The sequence below is a fragment of the Benincasa hispida genome, chromosome 6 (assembly GCF_009727055.1).
Source record: "Benincasa hispida cultivar B227 chromosome 6, ASM972705v1, whole genome shotgun sequence".
In the NCBI taxonomy this organism is placed as follows: domain Eukaryota; kingdom Viridiplantae; phylum Streptophyta; class Magnoliopsida; order Cucurbitales; family Cucurbitaceae; genus Benincasa; species Benincasa hispida.
In genome coordinates, this window is record NC_052354.1 from 24,986,804 (window position 1) to 24,995,127 (window position 8,324).

The window sequence follows — 8,324 nt, forward strand, 5'->3', positions numbered from 1 at the left end:
TAAAGTTGTATCTCTAAACTGAAAAACCCGACCACTATATCACATATACTTGTCGGTTTCTCTCTCTTCACCTAATTCGAACAATTCGAATTATTCTATCATACTTGTTCTAAGTTTATTCCATATGAGCTAGTAGGGGAACCTAATGGACCTATAGATCATAGGCTCCAACGATCCGAGATTAGCTGGCTAAACTCTTTAGACGGAGCTAATGAACATTCGTTAACTAACGGGTCATTCCACTATAGTCCCGTAGTTGCACTCCCCTCACTATAGATATATATGTGTCCATTTGATATAACCATGACTAGTAAGTTAATCCTTCACATGTTGTTCGTAATCTCAGCTGGGTCATAAAAACCTTTTAACCCCCAAGACTACACTTATTTCTTATGTTCCACTGATCCTCTAATGAACAATTGGTTTAAGATCCAACCTATAAACTGAACCCCTTTCGGGCCAATGAGAGGGTGGGGCCCCTTGTTCAAGACCTGGATTCAGTACTAAAGGGAACAACCTATCTATTATCCCTATAACGGGTAGGAATGAATTCCGTTTTGCACCCTATGTTCTCAGCTATCCACCTGAACTTACCCCTGAAATGGAAGGCTTATTGGGCCAACGATAAAGAGCTGCCCTCACCTATGCAGATCTGAGGATAATTCCGAGTGAACAGGAGTTCATAGTTAGCTCAGGATTAAGATTAAGTTACCTAGGTCATCAATTAACGAAATCGTCAGTTTTATACATTAAACGGCATTTAGAACGTAAAAGTGACTATTTTATGGTTCAGTCTTATGTAAACTCTTTACATAGGATGCTCTATTTTCATAACTCCACATGAACGGTTTAGGATCACATCGTTTGTACTAACTACAAAATAGGCTGCATCCATAGTGTCTCCATAAGGCGCCCAACCTTATTCATATACTATAGACCATTTTGGCTATATATATTTGAACTTGATCCATATTTATGTCACTACATAAAGTTCAAACTTAAACTTAATAGCCTCAGATCCTTAGTTTATTGGATTCATGAATATAGAATTTAAATTTACTAAATATTTTCAATAACTGCTTTATTGAACAAGAATAAGATATTACAAACTACGAGTTTTAGGACATAAAATCCAACAAACTCCCACTTGGACTAAGACTCCTAGTAGGATCATACAATGCTGAATTTAACTGTGAGAAATTAATATTACATATGAGTACAATAAACATATGAATACAATAAACTAGGGCATTCACGCCCAACATAATCTCCCACTTGTCCTAGTTTACAAACATCGTAGACCTAAACTCTGTAGGTGACCCTCAAAAACTTTAGCCGTGAGGGTTTTTGTAAAAGGATCAGCAATGTTTTGCTCAGAAGGTATCTGGGTCACTACAACGTCACCACGGTGTACGATTTCCCAAATAAGGTGGTACTTGCGTTCGATGTGCTTTCCCTGTTTATGGCTTCGAGGTTCTTTTGAATTTGCAACTGCACCGCTATTGTCACAATACAAGGTGATGGGTCGAGTCATATTTGGAACAACTTCCAAATCTGTCAAGAATTTCCTCAGCCATACTGCTTCTTTTGCTGCTTCGCAAGCAGCTACGTATTCAGCTTCCATTGTGGAGTCAGCTATACAGGTCTGTTTTACGCTTCTTCACACTACTGCTCCTCCGTTAAGAGTGAACACTGATCCAGATGTATACTTTCTATCATCTTTATCAGTTTGGAAATCAGAGTTAGTGTATCCAATAAGGATCAGATCCTTAGCACTATACACGAGCATGTAGTCCCTAGTTCTCATGAGATACTTTAAGATGTTCTTAACGGCAGTCCAATGATCACGTCCAGGATTAGACTGGTATCTTTTGACGATTCCTACTGAGTAGCATATGTCAGGTCTAGTACATAACATTGAATACATCAGGCTTCCAACTGCGGAGGCATAGGGAATATTTCTCATATCCTCAACTTCTTGAGGTGTCTTAGGACATTGTTCTTTTGACAGATGAATTCCATGTCTGAAAGGTAACAGACCCTTTTTGGAATTCTGCATTTTATATCTAGACAACATTTTGTCTATATAAGATGCTTGAGACATGGCTAGTGTCCTATACTTGCGATTCCGAATAATTTGGATCCCAAGAATATACTGCGCATTTCCTAAATCTTTCATTTGGAATTATGTATCTATCCATTGCTTGACATCAGTAAGATATCCTACATCATTCCCAATGAGTAGAATATCATCGACATATAAAACTAAGAACGTTATAGTAGAACTGACGATCTTCTTGTAAACCAAGGCTCGTCAACATTCTGTTCAAAGCCATAAGATTTGATCGCAATATCAAACCTTATATTCCAGAATCTAGAAGCTTGTTTCAACCCATAAATGGATTTTTGAAGCTTACAAACCTTTTGTTCTTGACCCTGTGCAATAAACCCCTCTGGTTGAGCCATATAGATACTCCCTTCAAGATCGCCGTTTAGAAAGGCTGTCTTGACATCCATCTGACAAATTTCATAGTCATAAAAGGTGGCAATGGATAAGAGTATTCTAATCGACTTAAGCATGGCAACGGGAGAGAATGTTTCTTCATAGTCCACTCCCTCTCTCTGGGTATAACCCTTTGCCACAAGTCGAGCCTTAAAAGTTTGTACTTTATCGGCTTGGTCTCGTTTTCTCATATTCCCCCTCCTTGAGCTCTTCAACTCTCACTAACTTCCTTTGTTTTTAAGTTTTCTTGAAGATATTTTGAGTTGTGAAATGAAATGGAGTCTTCTCAAGTATTTATAGGCATCCCAAAAGGGATCCTTGTCATCATTCCTATACCCCAATGCATAACACCTTAATTGCATGGGAAGTTTAAGTGTCAACCTCATGTAAGGTCCAATGCATCCCTCTTGACACCTCCTCCTTGCATGTAGAGCTTAAGTGTCTTCACCATGCATAGGCCAACACATAGCTACTTTTGAGATGTCATTTTGACCTCTTACATATCCTACTATGCGTCCTCCTCATCCTTGGCTCGACCAAGACTTCACATGGTTGAGCCACGTACCTCACATTATTCTCAATCTTGTCTTGCTTGCCATGTTCTCAAGTTAACGTATGCTAACCTAAGTTGGACACATGGTTGCCTCTTCAACCATCCTCCATGTGTCCAACATCTCCTTTATGTGTCCATGATGATGCTTCCAACACATGCTCACTGAGGTTTGGACGTATGGTTCCTCAACTTGGCTCTTAATCACCTCATATCTTCCTCTTAGTCCTTATGCAAAAGTATTAGCTCATCCTCCCTCAAGCATGCGCTCAACTAGGGTTTTTGGCTTCCTTGGTGTAGCTCTCTCCCATGGATTTGTCTTATCCTTGGTGTAGCTCTCTCCCATGGATTTGTCTTACACTTCCATCTTGCTCCTCTTAGAGTCCAAATGGAATTTACAAGACTCCTGTGCACCGACCCTAGCCCTATGCACCCATCTCACCTTCATGCGCCAATTCTTCTTATTCTTCCTTCTCCCTTGGTTTCTATTTTCCTCCCCAATGCATAGTCCACTTCGCCATCTCAAAGACTTAGCCATGTGTCCTTTTCTCCTACTTTTTCCTTCAAGACATGCATCCACATGGCCATTGATGCACCCAATGCTTCACCTATGCATTCAACCCTTCCCTCTTTAGGTTTCCTCCACTTGTAGTGTCTTATGTTGTCCAACACTTAGCCATCTTTTCCCCCTTGAATCCTCTATGCGCCCACCAATCTTCCCTTATGCGTTCAATCCTAATTTCCTCTACTGGTGGTGCATAGTTCAATACATGACCTTCCAACACAACCACTTCTTTCCTCAGGTTTTCACTTGGTTCCAAACATCTCACCACAACACTTCCTATGCGCCCAAAGTCCTCTTGGTATGTGTCCATCATGTCCATTTCTTCCTTAGCATGCATCCAAGTCTTCCTTCCTTTCTCAGAATATGTGCCACTTGAATGTCTTATCCTAGGTTAAGCCTTACTCCTCATATCCTTGGTATATAGTCAATTTTTCTCTTCCCTAAAGCAACTTAGCCTTACCCCTCATATCCTTGGTATATAGTCAATTTTTCTCTTCCCTAAAGCAACTTGGAGTTTCTCCAAGTTCTCATCATAGTTTGAACATTTAGCTATATTTCCTACTATGCATGAGTTCATAGCATAGTTTACATACTTAGTTAGAATCCTACTTTGTCTCCAATACTAAGAATTTTCCTTAAGTACTTCTACTTTTTCCAAAGCATAGTTATAGGTACTTAGGTATCTTTTCCTTCCAACGCAAGTTGCTCAGAATAATCCAAGGTCGAACACAGGGATTGTTTTCGTTAATGTATTACTTTGGTAATATATGCGACCGTTTTTTACAATTAATAAAGAATTTGGTTTATACATGAATTTAAAGTGCGATGAAAATAAATTGCATTGATAAAATAAAATGTGTTAATAAGTAAAATCCTAAACTAAGATGATACAAGATACAAGATACATGATAAATGATACTGAGATCGAGACTGACTGTGAAGTTATACAAAGGATCGTGGTATGTAATGGCAAGTCTTTATGGATGAATCAGAAATAGAAAGGATAACTAGTAAAAACATTGCAAGTTTGTTAATTGCGTTAAAGATGCAACTAAGGTTCCGCTTTCCCTTGGCGTACACCTCTCGGTGATCGGGCGCGTTCTCATATCTCTATGGTGAAACAGGGATGAACGTGATGAATGCAAGGTTGCTTCCATCTCTAGAAGTACTTCTCGCTTTAGTTAACACATTCTTCCAACCCTCTCTTGATAGGCGGAATAACATCTTCATTTCTGCTCTCACAGGTGAAGATGTCATCGAGCATGCTTTAGCTAAACATAATTATTTCCTTAACACAAATTAATCTACTCACTTAATTCTTGCTAATTATCCAGGGAATTAGGAAAACATCATGAAGAAAAGGGATTATGGATGAATGGAAATAGACAGAGAGATGATAATGGAAATGATCATAACATTTAATACTACGATTAAGCGTTCGATATATGGTATGAATGAAAGATTAAGAAGATGAATAAAAGTGATGAATAGAGTTTAGAAACAAATACAGAAGAGTGTCAACGTCTTGACACAGATCTGAACGGAGTTATACTTGCCGGCATGTGGAATGGATGAAGAGAAGAGCTTCCCTCTTAGGTTTTCTCTTCTGGTAGAAGTGACCTTCGTACAAAGCTTCAACGGCGGGGATTGGAAGGTTTCTTTGTTCGGAGACTCACCTCTCGGCCTTGTCTCGTGATTCTTCCCGGATCTACTCTAGAAGTCACTCAGACCACGTTTCTATGTATTCAAGTATATATTTCAATGGAATTGCAGAAGTTATTTATAGAAGCTTGACTCTTTGCATTGTGGTTCCCACTTTATTGTTAAGGTAGTTCCTGAAATGGTGGAGTGAATATTCCTTCTGTTACGCAATCAATCCCGTAAAAAATGCACAATTGACAGTTGTACACTCGTCAGAACCATCCGCAAATGCGTTGCTATTTACATCTTCGATCTATCGCCGCATGCGGTGTTGTTTTTTATTACTGTATGCAGTTGAAAGTGCGTTGATCGCAAATCTCTTGATTGATTGTCGCATGTGCCGTCATTGCGTTGATCATATCTTCATTCTCGATTGATAGGCGCAATGCGATGTAGATGCGTTGTTCATTTTATCTTTGAGCCATGAACGCATGCGCTGACTTGATTTCCTACAAAACATAACTGAAACATTCTATTCTACCATCGCAATGGTGTTAGTGGGTGTATTGATGACAATTTATAATTCTCGCATTTCTTAGCCAATTTCTATACTTTCGACGCAACTTTTCTTTCTTTTAGCCACAATATCTAAATAAAACAGTATAAATAATTTGTATTTCTACAAGTTATCATACCCCCCAAATTTAGATATATACTTGTCCTCAAGCATATCTTCTACTAAGGCAATATTGTTCAATTTCTATCCTAAATTTTGCATCGATTGGTTGCTTTGAATGCTCACCTAGGCAAAATTACTTAACAACGCAATTTCCTTCTATCCTTGATAATTCCTAACAAAGTCGTACTCTATTCTTCTATACAACCAATTTCTACTAAAAAATTCCCTTCTAGTTTTAAAAAGAATGTTTACCTCTTCTTGTGAAAACAACTTGATGCGTCCGGATGCAGTGGTCAAATTTGCGTCATTTATTAGAGACGGTTGATCATGGTTACACCCTTCGTTTTGGCTTGTTCCCACGGATGTCATACGAACATCCAACTATGGTTGTGTGTCAATTTCAACTTTAACTCTTGATTTTCAACTAAGTATAACTTTTGCTGGTCAGAGGAGTTGTCCCTTATACTCTTTTTTTTTTCTTTTTCTCATTTTTCTCTTTCTTTTCATACTGCGTCGTTCTTGGAAACCCACCTTCGTTTGGCTTGCTCCCAGGGTGTCATGCGAATATCCAACTACGAGTAGATTCCTTTCACGACTTAACTCTTATTAGGTTGGGATTTTTTTGGAGTTTCCCTTGCGCTGACATTGGAGTTTTGTATGAATTTTTTTTTTATATAATGAACACATTTTCTTAATGACCGCATCACTTGATCTCATCTGCTCAGACCTTCCCCACCCTCAAATTTAGAGATGTGCAAGGTCCTCATTGTGTTGTTTGGACAAATAGACAAACACTTAGACATAATTTTGAAAAGAAGGTTTGAGCAGAATTTTGAAAGATAAAAGATAAAGTAGTGTTGTAGCTACGAATTAACTAAGTATTAGTCAGAAAAATACAGTGTGGGAAATGTTACTAAGTGTATGCATATAACTCATCATGGCAGCGCAATGAATAACGCAAAATAAAAGATATAGAATATTTCAATAATGACAAAGGGTGATAATAAAGAAGAAAATGCATACGGAAAGAATTATTGCTCCTAAAATTGGATAGAAATTAATTCATTAGCCCATAGACAAATAAAAGAAGAGAGCTCAAATCCCTTGTTTACAACCCAAATGAGAGGTAAAACCTCTGCTAAGACGTAAGAAATACAAAGAGGAAGAATTTTGGGACAAACTTCAGCCTCCATCCAATTTCTACATCAAAAACTCCTAAAAGAATGAGAGAGATATATAGAAATCAAGGTAACGCAACTACACTGCGGTAGAGCACAGCTGCGCTCTGGCCTTTTTGGCGCAGCACTAGTCTTGCGTGTTGCAACACTCAACTATATGCTTCTCCCAAATGGCCGCGCGCGTGCACAATGATGTCTCTGTCAAATTTCGGAGTGCAGCTGCGTTCGAGGGTAGCGCCGCTGAGGCTCCCACTCGGGAAGCATTCTACCTTTGAGCACCAAACACAACGCATAGCTAGCGCAGCTGTACTTGGCTGTAGGGGCATTTACTGGGTAACAATGAACCATTTCACTCGGTTGAACTCAAAATCTCGTCTTCTTGCTTAAGGGTGACCATCGATCGGAGAATCGGATTTGGACAAAATCATCGACCACCAATGACTCGATTTTTATCAATCAATTTCGTCAGTTAATGCAGATGTTGAAGGCACCACTTAGCTGACCACGTGGGCAGGGGCTAGTGATTTTGTCGTTTTACGAATTCGACAAATTGGATTGGAAAAAAGAAGATGAGGTCAAAGATAAAGACTTAGAAGAGACCCAAAGGCCAAACCCCAAAATAACAGTAAAAAAAATTAAAATATATGTATATAAAAAGAGAAGAAAAAAAGTGTAGAGAACTGGGAAAAAATAAAAAGAAGAGAATGAAGAAAAGAGGGAGAGAAACGAATAGAAAAATGAAGAAATGAGGGAGAGAAATGGAGAAGGAGAAGAGAATAAAATAAAAGATAAAAACAAAAATAAGAAAGACAAAAAAGGCGAACAAACAAGAGAGAGAAAAGATGAAGAAGAAGGGAATAGGGAAAAAGTTTGTTTTCGAAAAACTCGACTATTACAAAAATAATAACAATTTTTTTCAAAATATGTAGGTAATCATTACAAACAACCATGGTTTTCTGGCAGTTCACCTAATAAATTAATATAAAATATATGTATTTGGATTCTATGAGGATCGGACGGGTTTTGTCGAAATGGGGATATTCTCTGACCGTCCAACGGTCGGTTTTTAAAAATAGAAAATCGACTACTGACTAAATTAGCTAATAAACCCCCTCCCCCTTTCGGTTCGGCCAATTTCGACCGTTCGACTCTATTTTCAACTCACTCTACTCATCCCTACTCTGGCAAACAACATCAAATCTTATAAT